This window comes from Podarcis filfolensis (assembly GCF_964270895.1).
Source record: "Podarcis filfolensis genome assembly, chromosome: 3".
In the NCBI taxonomy this organism is placed as follows: Eukaryota; Metazoa; Chordata; class Lepidosauria; order Squamata; family Lacertidae; genus Podarcis; species Podarcis filfolensis.
In genome coordinates, this window is record NC_139606.1 from 114,787,808 (window position 1) to 114,802,868 (window position 15,061).

Below are 15,061 nucleotides of genomic sequence, written 5' to 3' on the forward strand. Positions count from 1 at the left end.
CCCTTATAAGCGAGAGCAGGCAGCATGGTAAAGAGATGGCTTGAGCAAGACAGGATGATGGGCAGGTGGAAGAGTCCAAGGAGGACAGCAGCAATTGCTCAACTGAAGCAAGAATGAAGGAGTGAGAGGAGAGGTGTGTGAAGAGAGAATGAGAGAGATCTAGAAAAGGAGGAGGAGAGAGCAAGGTAGACGAGGGCATGTAGTCTTCATCTTAATCTTGAGGGGAAAGTCTTCTGCAGGTTTGGAGGAGAAGGCAATCTTGGTTATTGAATCCCAATTTTCACATCATCCCTGAACATTCTGATTTTGATGTACGGCTTACCTGGAGAAGCTAAGAGCATCCCTGAAAGGGCAATGATGTAAAAGATGCTGATCTGCATTGCTGAAGTTTGACTGGGACTTTCAAGTCAGAAACCAAGGAAGGGATACCAAGAGTGCTATCAATTTCCTGTGTCATCAAGAAGAATGCATGCTCATGTTTTTTATATGTCTGCAAAAGGCACTTACACGTCAGCCCTAGGATTTGCTGTACTAAAAGCACTGGATGTGGTAGCAGGAAAGTTTTGGTCCACTGCTCCTTATGAAGTCTTGGAGCATCAAAAAGAAGTAAAATACAGTAGCTTGTACATTCAGAGTGCAGCCAGATGGAAACATGATTTTAATTCTTTTCAATGTCTATATTAAAAAAAATAATTGCCTGTATTTTCTTTCCACTTTCTGGCTGCTATGGTCCATTGCTAAAACTAATGAACTGAACTGAGGAGTGCATGCAGATTAGTACATTGCGCACTTTGTGCCTCTTTGTATTAAAACAGGTTGCTATTTGGTTTTTGCTATTTTAAAGAACGAGGCCACATTTAGTAACACAGCACTGCAAAAACCTCCCGCTGGGCAAAATCTCTGGCTTAGGTTGCTATGCACTTTGGGATAATGGGCAGGTCGGTTTCCTGGCAGTCCTCAGTGTCAGGAGCCCAGGCTGCCATCTTGATAACACAGCACGCAAGTCGTATTTGGCTTGAAGACTTATTGCAATACAAACAATTAGCCTCAGACGTCTAACTGATTGTCTGTGACTTACGAATCAGTTGACCCTTCTGAAGAATGCTTCCTGGTTCTGCAGAATATCCTCTACCTATGACCCTTAAGTTTCTGGATTTGCTTCCTGTCTAATACCTTTCCCATACGTCCCATAGGTCTGCAAATGGCACTTGCACATCAGCCTCAGATTTAATATTCCTAAAGTCATGGATGTGATAGCAGGAAGTCTGGGTCCAGTGATCCTCATTAAATCTTAGTACACCAAAAAGAAGTAAAATACAGTAGCTTGTACATTCAGAGTCCAGCCAGCTCGAAACATGATTTTTATTGTTTTCAATGCCTTTTTAAAATTATATTGCGTGTGATTTTCCCCGTTTCTGGATGCTATAGGTAAAGGTAAAGGTACCCCTGACCATTAGGTCCAGTCGCGGACTACTCTGGGTTTGCGGCGCTCATGTCGCTCTATAGGCTGAGGGAGCTGGTGTTTGTCCACAGACAGCTTCTGGGTCATGTGGCCAGCATGACTAAGCTGCTTCTGGCGAACCAGAGCAGCGCACAGAAAAGCTGTTTACCTTCCCTCCAGAGCAGTACCTATTTATCTACTTGCACTTTGACGTGCTTTTGAACTGCTAGGTGGGCAGGAGCTGGGACTTAACAACGGGAGCTCACCCCATCACGGGGATTCAAACCACTGACCTTCTGATTGGCAAGCCCCAGGCTCTTTGGTTTAGGCCACAGTGCCACCTGCATCCCTTCTGGATGTTATAGTCCATGCCTAAAACTAATGAACTGAACTGAACTGAACACTGCATGCAGATTAGTGCACTGAGCACTTTGTGCCTCTTTGTCTTAAAACAAGTTGTTTTTCTTTCTTTTCTGTACAGTGGTACCTCGGGTTAAGTACTTAATTCGTTCCGGAGGTCCGTTCTTAACCTGAAACTGTTCTTAACCTGAAGCACCACTTTAGCTAATGGGGCCTCCTGCTGCTGCACGATTTCTGTTCTCATCCTGAAGCAAAGTTCTTAATCGGAGGTAATATTTCTGGGTTAGCGGAGTCTGTAACCTGAAGCATATGTAACCTGAAGCGTATGTAACCCGAGGTACCACTGTATAAGACCACATTTACTAAAATGCAGCAGTGTTATTTTAAAAAAAATAATAATATTTATTAAGTTTTTAAACAAATTTTAACATATTCAAAAAACTCAAATTACATTTTATATACTCAATATACCCACCCCCCCGGGAATCCCCCCCAGTCCCCTTTTGGGTTTTGAATGTATTATTTTTGTTCTGCATATAGTTTATATCCCTTCTATGATAAAATAAAGAACCATAAAGAAGGCTGATCGCCGAAGAATTGATGCTTTTGAATTATGGTGCTGAAGGAGACTCTTGAGAGTCCCATGGACTGCAAGAAGATCAAATGTATTCATTCTTAAGGAAATCAGCCCTGAGTGCTCACTGGAAGGACAGATCGTGAAGCTGAGGCGCCAATACTTTGGCCATCTCATGAGAAGAGAAGACTCCCTGGAAAAGACTCTGATGTTGGGAAAGATGGAAGGCACAAGGAGAAGGGGACGACAGAGGATGAGATGGTTGGATGGTGTTCTTGAAGCTACCAGCATGAGTTTGATCAAACTGCGGGAGGCAGTGGAGGACAGAAGTGCCTGGCGTGCTCTGGTTCATGGGGTCACAAAGAGTCGGACATGACTAAACGACTAAACAACAACATGATAAAATAAATTTATTTCTTAATCTGTACTTAGTCTCTTAGTCTTTATTTTTATTTACTATTTGTATTTGTCTATTGTAAGTGTACAAGTGAGTTCATTTCAATATATTGTTTCTGTATATATATCTTAAAAGGTTCCAAATTATTTTTGAAGTCCTTACTGTCTTTGTCTTTAAGTCTCTCCGCTTTGCCATTTCCGTGTATTCCATTAACTTTTCTTGCCAGTGTGATGTAGTGGTTAAGAGCGGTAGTCTCGTAATCTGGGGAACTAGGTTCGCTTATCTGCTCCTCCACATGCAGTTGCTGGGTGACCTTGGGTTGTCACACTTCTCTGAAGTCCCTCAGCCTCACTCACCTCACAGTGTTTGTTGTGGGGGAAGAAGGGAAAGGAGAATGTTAGCCGCTTTGAGACTCCTTTGGGTAGTGATAAAGCGGGATATCAAATCCAAACTCTTCTTCTTCTTCTTCTTCTGCCGTTGTTCTTTCGTTGGTATTTCATCGCTTTTCCATCTTTGAGCTAATAACAATTCTCGCCGCTGTTGTTGCATACATAAATAAATTCTTCTTGTCTATTGGTATATCTTGTCCTGTAATACCTAATAAAAGGGCTTCTGGATTTTTAACAAAGGTTATCTTAAACATTTTTTTCATTTCATTATAAATCATGTCCCAATATTTTTTTTTATTTTTTTTTAAATGATATTTTATTAAAATTTCAAAAGAAGTTACAAAGGTAATAAGAAAATAGAAAAAAGAAAATAAAAAATACAAAAAACAGAAGAAAAAAAAGAAAAAAAGGAAAAAACAATTAAAAATAAATCCATCTTTCCATGTCTTGCCTTTCATTTACTTGTTTCCCTGACCTCCTCACACCTCCCTTTTTTGTATTCCATTTCGAATGGTTAATTCAGCAAATCCTTTCCCTCTTTGTTTTTATCTTAATTCTTTATCTTAACATATTATAACTTTATATTTTCATCTATTAACAATCCTTTTTTTACATATTCTTTTTTAACATTGTTGCTAAAACCGCTTCATTTCATTCCGACATCTTTTTAACATTCATTAATTTTACAGTGTTTCTGTAGATAATCTTTAAATTTCTTCCAATCTTCTTCCACCGACTCTTCTCCCTGGTCTCGGATTCTGCCAGTCATTTCTGCCAATTCCATATAGTCTATCACTTTCATCTGCCATTCTTCCAGGGTGGGTAGATCTTGTGTCTTCCAATACTTTGCAATGAGTATTCTTGCTGCTGTTGTAGTGTATATAAAGAAAGTTCTATCCTTCTTTAACACCAATTGGCTGACCATGCCCAGGAAAAAGGCCTCTGGTTTCTTCAAGAAGGTATATTTAAATACCTTTTTCATTTCATTATAGATCATCTCCCAGAAAGCCTTAATCCTTGGGCACGTCCACCAAAGGTGAAAGAATGTGCCTTTATTATCTTTACATTTCCAACATTTATTATCGGGCAAATGGTAGATTTTTGCAAGCTTGACTGGTGTCATGTACCACCTGTATATCATTTTCATAATATTCTCTCTTAAGGCATTACATGCCGTGAATTTCATACCTGTGGTCCACAACTGTTCCCAGTCAGCAAACATAATGTTATGTCCAACATCTTGTGCCCATTTAATCATAGCAGATTTAACCGTTTCATCCTGAGTATTCCATTTCAACAAGAAGTTATCCATTCTTGATAGTATCTTAGTTTTGGGGTCTAATAGTTCTGTTTCCAATTTTGATTTTTCCACCTGGAAGTCAATTTTTTTGTCCAGATTGTAAGCCTCCCTTATTTGATAATAATGAAGCCAGTCTCACACTTTATCTCTTAATTTCTCAAAACTCTGCAATTTCAATTTGTCTCCTTGTTCCAGAATTTCCCAATATTTCGGCCATTTGGCCTCCATATTGAGCTTTTTCTGAGCCTTCGCTTCCATCGGTGACAACCACCTTGGGGTTTTGTTTTCCAATAAGTCTTTGTATCTTATCCAAACATTAAACAATGCTTTCCTGACAATATGGTTTTTAAATGCTTTGTGTGCTTTAACCTTGTCATACCACAGATATGCATGCCACCCAAAAACATTATTAAAGCCTTCTAAATCCAAAATGTCTGTGTTCTCAAGAAGCAGCCATTCTTTCAGCCAGCAGAGTGCTGCTGATTCATAATAGAGTTTAAGGTCTGGCAGGGCAAATCCACCTTTTCCTTTACATCAGTTAATATTTTAAATTTTATTCTGGGCTTCTTGCCCTGCCAGACAAATCTGGAAATGTCTCTCTGCCACTTCTTGAAACAGTCCATTTTGTCCAAAATTTGCAATGATTGAAACAAAAATAACATTCTTGGCAATACATTCATCTTTATAACAGCAATTCGACCTAACAAGGAAAGCTTCAAATTTGACCATATTTCTAAATCCTTTTTCACTTCTGACCAACATTTATCGTAATTATCTTTAAATAAATTTAAGTTCTTAGCGGTCATATTAACCCCCAGGTATTTTACTTTCTTAACCATTGTTAAACCTGTCTCCTTCTGAAACCTCACTTTCTCAATCGGGTTAAGTTTTTCTCAAGAACCTTAGTTTTTGACTTGTTCAACTTAAATCCTGCCACATGCCCAAATTCTTGAATCAGTTCTAATACTCTTTTAGTACTAGATTCTGGCTCCTGTAGTGTCAGTACTAAGTCATCTGCAAAAGCTTTCAATTTGTACTGTTTAGCTCCGACCTGTATACCTTTAATCAGATGGTCCCTTCTGATCATATTTAGCAAAACCTCCAGGACCGAAATAAAGAGCAATGGGGAAATTGGGCAGCCTTATCGTGTCCCTTTCTCTATCTTAAATTCCTCTGTCACCACATTGTTAACAATTAGTTTGGCCTTTTGTTCTGAGTAGATTGCACCTATACCATTTTCAAAACCTTGACCAACCCCCATCCCCTGAAGATTTTTCTTCATAAAACTCCAAGAGATATTATCAAAAGCTTTCTCCGCATCTGCAAATATTAAGACTGCTTTAGTATTAATATTCACTTGCAGTTTTTCCAAAATGTTAATTATATTTCTCGTATTGTCAGACAAGTGTCTGCCCGGGAGAAAGCCAGCTTCTGGAGTCGGCGCCATCGGCAATGGCGGATTCCCTCTAACTTTGAGGGAGTTAGCTCCGCGGAAATCGGGTCTTGCCGCTACGGTGAAGCAGGGACCCTTCAAAAAACCACAGGCGGGTGAAGCCTGTGACCGTGGGACTCAGCGGGCACCTTCAGCGCCCCCCCAATTTGCAAAGGAACCCGGCTCCGGGCTCCGGAGCGAAACGGGGTGAGCGGCGCGGTGCTGAGAGTCAATTGCTTCTTCCGTGGAGTGAAGCCACACAGCTGTTGTCGGAGAGCGCTGACTTTTTCCTGTGACAATTCGGCTATCAAAACAACTACCGTGAGTAGGTTGAACTTAAAGATTTGAAAATAAGGGAAGAAAAAGCACTAATTTGGCACCGAAACGGGAAGGCTTAAACAGGAAGTCCGCCTTTCGTTTCTTGTAAACAGATCAAAGCAAAGATCATCTAAACTAAGACCTGGAAAATCGCTTTAAAAGGACTTAAATCCTAACATCAATACAAGAGATCTCCCTCCCTGAGTTGCAGGAGAGGGGAGGGAAGAGGGAGACGTATTTTTGCCTGCAAAAAGAGAGGAAAAGAAACAAAGACCACCGCTTAATGCCTGGGAATGGGCTGTCAAGTGTCAATAAGATTGCCGTACTGTGAATCACGCTGTTTATGGATATTGTAACCTTTTGACAGTTAACTCTGCAAGAGAGATACTTTGATTCTGACTGTTTCTCCGGACTTTAAGGAACTGTAAAACTGAAATTGAAACTGTTGTTTATTTTGTTAAATGGGGGACTTGGAAAAGTTACTTTAATGCAACAAGAATTGACTGTTACTGTGTCCCCCTAGAGGAACTTTGAAATTGTTACAGCCGGCCAGGGAATTTTCCACTTTAAACTGGCCAGGGTAATTTTCCACAGCAAAACAAACTCCGGCCGTGGGATTGACCTTGAGCTTCAGATAAAGTGTTATGGCAGACTTGCCTCAGGAAAAAACAAAAAGATCTGGTAAAATTCGGCAGCAGCGAAGAGCATCAGCATCTGGCCCTTCTGCACCACCAGGGGCAGCATCTGTTCAAGTTGGGTCAAAAGGAATGGCATCTGAAGATGTTTTAGCTTTGGCATTAGGTAAATTTAATGAATCTTTGGAAAAACTGAGCAAACAAGTAGCTGAAGCAACAACTATAATTGACCAAAACACCACAAGCATCAATAATTTGGGACAGAAGGTGAACTCTAACACAGAATCTATTGAGAAATTGCTACAGGAATCTACTTTGACCCAAAAGACAGCTGAAGAAGCAAAGGAAAAAGCACTGGCTGTAGAGGAAAAGATACCACCGATATGTAGGCAACTTGAGGACCACAGGTCGATGTTATCCATGATTGAACTGAAGGAAAGACAGACAAATTTAAGGATCAGGGCGGTACCTGAACTTGAGAAAGATAACCTAAGTGACTTTCTTATGCAGGAATTTGCAGACTTTTGGAACCTAGATTCAGAGAAGCAAGATATCAAGATAGTAAGTGCTTTCAGGCTTGGAAGAGGGGGGAGAAAGAACAGGGTGAGAGACTGTTTGATTACCCTCCGAACAAAAGAGGAGAGAGACAAAATATTGAGTCTGCATTTTCAGAAGACCTTGGAAATACATCAATCAAGAGTGGAGATATTTAAAGACATTCCGAAATACCTTCTGGATCTTAGGTCTAACTACGGAGATCTGGTGACCTTGTTGAGAAGTAATAGAATTGTATTCAGGTGGGAATTCCCTCAAGGCCTATGTTTTACCTTCAAAGGAAGAAAGTTAAAAATAAGATCAGTGGATGATAAAGAAAGATTTTTGAAAGATTACGGAGAAGATTTGCAGAAAGAATCTGAAGAAGAGCCAAGAGCATTAAAACCAGGAATACTAGACATAGCATCACTATCCTTTGGATTGGACAACTCAGAGAAAGTGATACCACCGACAGAACAAGAACAATTACGGGGTGCAGTTGGAGGAAAAGTAAAGTAACCACGCCATGGCTCTGCAACTATTAAGCTGGAATATTAATGGTTTTAACTCCCCGGAGAAGAGGAAAAAGTCTTTCATTTATTGAAAAAGGAACAATTGGACTTGATTTGTCTACAGGAAACACATGTGATAAGGCTACATAGGAAAGTATTGATCAATAAAAGATTGGGTCAAGAGTTTATTTCATCGGATAAGGTTAAAAAAAGAGGAGTAGTGATTTATGCAAAAGAGAGCCTATCACCGAAATTTATTTTTAAAGATGACCAAGGAAGATTTGTGGCAATTGAAATTCAAACACAAGGAGAGAAATTTTTGATAGTAGGAGTTTATGCACCAAATGAGGGGAAATCTGAATTTTTAAAAAAGTTGCATGAGACATTGCTGGACTATATGGATTACAACATTATCATGATGGGAGATATGAATGGAGTGGTATCTACAAATATGGACAAGGCACAGAGACAGGTAGTCACTAAGGATGGCAGACTACCAAAAACCATTTTTGAGATGATTGACAATATGGACTTAATTGACATTTGGAGAACAAAGAATCCCTTGGGTAGAGAGGGAACTTTCTTCTCTGAAGCCAAAATGACATGGACAAGAATTGACCAAATCTGTATAACTAGAGGACTGGCTCCTAAGATTCGAAAAGTGGAAATTTGCCCTAAAACTTGCTCCGACCATAATGCTGTGAAAATGGAGATGAAACTAACACCAACTGGTTCCTTCAGATGGAGGATGAATGACACCTTGTTTAGAGACGAAGAGGTCACCAAGAAGGCCCAAAAAACCTTGAGAGACTATTTTGAGATAAATATGAACACGACCATTGAAAAAAGAGTAATCTGGGACGCAAGCGAAGCGGTTATGAGGGGGTTTCTAATTCAACAGAATGTATTAAAGAAGAGAACTCAAAATGAGAAAAAAGACAAAATTTTGGAGAAAATAAAAGAGGGCGAGAAGAAACTGAGAGCGAAACCAAAGTCACAAGAGATTCTGAGAGAAATAAAGTTATACCAAGTCCAATATATGAAAATGATGAATCAGGAAATAGAATGGAAAATTAAACAGATGAGACAAAGGGCATTTGAATCGGCTAATAAATGTGGAAAACTGTTAGCTTGGCAAATGAAAAAAAGACAAAAACTCAACACCATTACTAATTTGGAAGTGGAAGGAAAGAATATTCAGAATCCAGTGGAAATTAGAAAATGTTTCCAGAGGTATTTTAAACAGTTATATACACAAGGGCCACAGAAAGAGTCTGATATAGACCAATTCTTAAAAACAAATGGATTACAAAAAATCTCTCAAGAAAACAAGTTAATGTTGAACCATAAAATCACAGAACAGGAGGTAGAAGGTGCCATCCAGAATATGCAGTTGGGCAAATCTACAGGGCCGGATGGCTTAACCTCAAAATACTATAGATCTTTGAAAGACTGGACAATTCAACCACTAAAGGAGGTTTCTTAATGAAATTTTGGAGGGGGAAAAAGCGCCAGAGTCGTGGAAGGAAGCTTATATTACACTTATACCGAAAACTGAGTCTGAAAAGACACAGCTTAAGAACTACCGCCCCATATCCCTGCTTAACGTGGATTACAAAATTTTTGCAGGCATTTTGGCTAAAAGATTAAAAAAAGTATTAGTGGAGGAGATACATGTCCCAATAATTTTTAATTAATTTGCAATTCCACCACATGTGATAAAAAGTACCCTCCTTTTCTTTTCATTTTCAACACTTGTTATAGCTCATTTTGTTCAAAATACCTTTGTTTCATTCTTTTAGTCTTCCACTCTGCCTCTTGATTTATGATCATTGAGTAAATATTTTCTACCCTTCTTTAAATATACATTCTTCTTGCTCTCTTATTCTTTGTTTTATATATGGTGACATTTTATTTATTTGTGCTTATATGCCACTGTTTGCACACATAAGCGCACGAATCTGCCCTACTTCTGCTTTTCATTTTTTTAAAAAAGTGGGAAATAAGATGATGTTAAATCAAAGGGTTAATTTGCTTGACTTATATCTCTTAATAATTCATACTCTCTAAGAAGTTGACACTGAATGGAAAATATTCCTTTAACTATTAATAAAAATAAATGTTAAAAGCAAGTTAACTTCAAGATAAGAAATATTTATATCTATGTGCCTCTCTCTCTTCTTCTGCTCTTACCAGTCATGAAGCTGGTGATCCTTTGTTTACCAATTGCTTTACTTTATTACCATTACTACAACCCAGCTTCCTGCTGAGTCAACCAATGGACTTTTTGGATCCTCATGACCTCCCTGACATGAAGGCGAAGCAAAGAAAAATCCACTATAAGGTAGTACATGGGCATACATGGTTCTTTGGTTTAGCCCAATCCATATTTGGTTCACTCCTGAACACAAAATAGAAACTAACACTTCTTGGGGAAACACACTGTTCTGGTCATGCCGTGTTGGTGGACTCCCATATGCATCTGTCTGGCCACCATCAGAAAAGGCTTCTGGATGAGTTGAGCTGCTGGTCTGATCTTGAAGAATCTTCTTCTGTTCTTACCAGTCATGTCACCAGTGCTGCCAGAAAACATGAGGACTGCCAGGAAACCATCAAGACCCATTAACCCAAAGTGCATATGAACGTATACCAGAACAGTTCCAACAGTTCTGCATTTACTAAATGGTACCTTTTATATGCCTGTTGTCTTTGTCCATGAGAGTCCCATGGACTGCAAGAAGATCAAACCTATCCATTCTTAAGGAAATCAGCCCTGAGTGCTCACTGGAATGACAGATTGTGAAGCTGAGGCTCCAATACTTTGGCCACCTCATGAGAAGAGAAGACTCCCCGGAAAAGACCCTGATGTTGGGAAAGATGGAGGGCACAAGGAGAAGGGGACAACAGAGGACGAGATGGTTGGACAGTGTTCTCAAAGCTACCAGCATGAGTTTGACCAAACTGCGGGAGGCAGTGGAAGACAGAAGTGCCTGGCGTGCTCTGGTCCACGGGGTCACGAAGAGTCAGACACGACTAAATGACTAAACAACAACAACCATGTTCCTTTAAAAAAAGAAAAACCCTTTTCAGGACAAGTGCTCACTGTATTAATTGCAATGTACTGCTCATTTCATTTCAATAGTAATGCATGTTAGCAGCCAGAAATAGGAAAGAAAATACAGACAATAAAAACTATGAAAATAATAAAAAAGCATGTTTTCAGTCCACTGAATCCTGAATATACAGTATGTTCAAGTTAATTTACTTTCCTTCCTTCCTTTGGGTACATTGTGATTTCATGAGGAGCAGAGGACCAAGACTTATTGCTATCACATCCATTACTTCAGGAATACTGTGTCATCAAGTTTACATGTACACCTATAAAGATCTGAACAGATTTTTGGATAACACAGGAAATCAACAGCACTATTGGTCTTCCTCTTTTGGTTTCTGACTTGAGATTCCTAGTCTTCAGCAATGCAGTTTGGCATCGTTTACATTGTTGCCCTTTCATGGATGCTCTTAACTTTTCCAGGTAAGGCATACATCAACATCAGAAATATCGAGACCTAAAGAAATATAGACTTGTGGTTCGAGGACCCGATCCCCACATAGTGGAATGAAAACACAAGGACACGTGATATAAGGTTAATGGGCAAGAAAAGGCCACAACTTTATTGATTACAGCAAGTGAAAAGGTATTGGCTTAGGCATTGGATTACGTCAGTTGACTCTACCCACTCGGAGAGGGGTGAGTCTAACGGGGGGGGGGGTTATTCACCAGTAGGTGGAGCCTGTTGATGCTAATCCAACTATAAGCTCTCCCCTGATGTCACCGAGGGTCGTGCCATGGCCCCCCACCACGCAGGCATCGGACAGAATACATGACCGCCGGATTCCTTTAACGGAATACCCAAAAATGGAAGGCGTAGGCGATGGCCACAACTAGCCCTTCCACACACATTATTCCAATGCCTAACCTACCCACCAATACCACGAAAGTTGTGACAATTGCTACGAGGTAGGCGAAAAAACCACAAAGCCTAATGCCAAATGGAAAAATTCCTACCATGCCCCCCGGACAACCAGGGCGACCAACCTAAGGTCCATAGCAAGGCCAAAAGAAAACTGAGACCCTGAGCTCTAAGGGAGTGGAGGGTGGGTGACTCGCGACGGGACGACGAAGAGTGAGGCCGGGGAGCTGGCGCAGCAGCAATTTATGCTGCCGTCCACGCCCCTTCGAAGGCACCTGGTTGGGTGTCTGCCTGTGGGCGTGGGCGCCAGCCAGGTGAGTGGGAGGCAGGGGGCTAACGCCCCCTGCTTGAGGCGGAGACCGGCTCCCGCCCATAACCAATCCCCTCTTTTGCAGGAGGAGAGTCTTTATGCAAAATTGGGTAACAAGAATGAATGTGGCCTTCTCATAGGAGAAGTTATATAACTACAGGCAAAGGAAAGCCGAAAGGAGACCCCATATTTGGAAGGGGCAAAGTGTAAACTGAATAATCCATCTACTCCTACCTTTGGGATAAATTAATATGCCAGTTTCAGTTTCTCTGCTCTGTTTACCCCATTTCTGAAAGAATTGCTGATTCTTTTCTAATTTTCACACAAAGCTGTGAACAATCATTGGTGTTCGTTCTCACCCAAAATATGCTTTTCTGTTCATAGTTTTACTCACTCTATGTGTTTTTGCAAGAAAACTCTCCTGATGTAAGGTATTATTATCCAAATATTTCTCTAAAATAAATCCAATAATAGCTGCATTGTTTTCTACTCCTCCTCCTGATTTAGATTTGCTCCTGAGGTTTCAGGGTTGTGATGCAACCATTTAAAAAAATTAAACACTTAAAAAAAAATCTGGAAAACTAAATTGTGATGTAGGAAGACATGTGTGCTGCATAGTAGGATGGCTGTGTTTCAGTTCATACATCGGCTCAGGAAATGCAAAACAAGGAAGTTCACATTCGACTTCTGCACCAAAAGAATTTCTCCCCATCCGGATCTCACCCATCCCAGGAGCTCTCTGTGCATGGGGGAACATACAGTCCATCACCTTTCAGTGTCACCCCTGAAGTGCAATGTACAATGCTGAGATAATATCCATCACCTACCATACAAATGCTTCATTTGATGCATTTGAACATTCAAAACGCCCAAACACGCTGAGCTTTATTGCTAATATTGTTACACAAAACCCCAATCTTTGAGTGGTGCAAATTCCAGGGGTTACAAGTGCTTACCCTGGGTTTATGTTTCCTTCTGAAAATGAGGCACAACTGTGTTGTTATTATTTCATTTCATTTATTGAATTTATATACCGCTGTATACCCAGAGGTCTCAGGGCAGTTCATTATATTATGATATATGGTTTATTTCCACATATGCAGTGGTACTTCTAGTTATGAACTTAATTCGTTTCGGAGGTCTGCGATGGGGTGAGCTCCCATTGTTTGGTTCCAGCTCCTGCCAACCTAGCAGTTCGAAAGCACGTCAAAGTGCAAGTAGATAAATAGGTACTGCTCCAGGGAAGGTAAACGGCATTTCCATGTGTTGCTCTGGTTTCGCCAGAAGCAGCTTAGTCATGCTGGCCACATGACCTGGGAAAAAACTGTTTGCGGACAAATGCCGGCTCCCTCAGCCAGTAAAGCGAGATAAGTGCCTCAACTCCAGAGTCGTTCACTACTGGACTTAACTGTCAAGGGTTCTTTACCTTTAACTTTTTTATGCCACTTTATTGTTCACACAAAGAAGGGTCTACTGAATTCTGCACCAGTAGAAGATTCTGAATCATCTTCAGAGGCAACCCCATGTATTACATTGGAGTAGTCTAACCCAAAGGTTAGCGTAGCATAGACAACAGAAGTTAGGCTATCCTTGTCCAGGGAGGTGCCACCAGCCGAAGCTGATGGAAGGCACTCTGGGCCACTGAAGCCACCTGACCTTCAAGTAACAGCAAATGATACAGAAATGCGCCCCCCCAGCTAAGTACCCGCTCCTTCAGAGGGCGAGTAACCCCTTTAGAAGTCTTTGTGATGCTTTGGCCGCTAGCCACACATTCTTATCAGCGCTAGGAGGACTTTCTTCTATCTTCCTGTTTCATTTTTTAAGCTCAGATCTCAGATGGTTTCGCACTCTATTGTTTTTAATTTTATTTCGTAGGTTTTGAAACTCACATTTCATGTGCAATATTCATTGGATGTTCAGTCAAATTGTAAATTTTCACTTGAATGCAGGAATATAGCTGCTTTGCTTATTCCCACACTCCGGAACATTATGTGTAATGTCCCTGTTATAACTAAACCCCAGATTTTATGAAAGAAATCTCTTTTCTTTTTTCAGTGTTCAGTGGAGAGAACCATCTGATTCTTTCAGCAACTGACAAAACCCAAGCAACTGGATTAATCTGTTATTGACCTCCAGAAAATACTTCAATGGAATGGATTTATTTTGGGGTGGGGAACTGTAATATAATAATAATATAATAATAAATATGTGACATATTGCTGGGAAATGCGGGGGGAGGGCTTGTGTTGAGTTTACAGTGCAATAAACTGTTACCAAAGGTGCTAAACTGTCATTGATTAGTGAGGCAGACACTGATTAGTAGATTTCCTGTCTTGGCAGGCTGCTGGCCTACATGACCTGATATGATAGCCATGTTCAAATATATAAAAGGATGTCACATAGAGGAGGGAGAAAGGTTGTTTTCTGCTGCTCCAGAGAAGCGGACACGGAGCAGTGGATCCAAACTACAAGAAAGAAGATTCCACCTAAACATTAGGAAGAACTTCCTGACAGTAAGAGCTGTTCGACAGTGGAATTTGCTGCCAAGGAGTGTGGTGGAGTCTCCTTCTTTGGAGGTCTTTAAGCAGAGGCTTGACAACCATATGTCAGGAGTGCTCTGATGGTGTTTCCTGCTTGGCAGGGGGTTGGACTCGATGGCCCTTGTGGTCTCTTCCAACTCTATGACTCTATGATTCTATGACCTTTTAGGTGCCTTACAATTCCCTTATTCTAGTAGAACTGCAACCCACAAATTCCTGATGCATAGGAACTGCCTGCATGGAGGTGTAAGACTGACTTTAGAGGAGGTCACCTCTTTCACAAGTTTCTAACCACCTACCAGCATAACACAAAACAAGCTCACTTGCTTCCTGCCCACATAACCA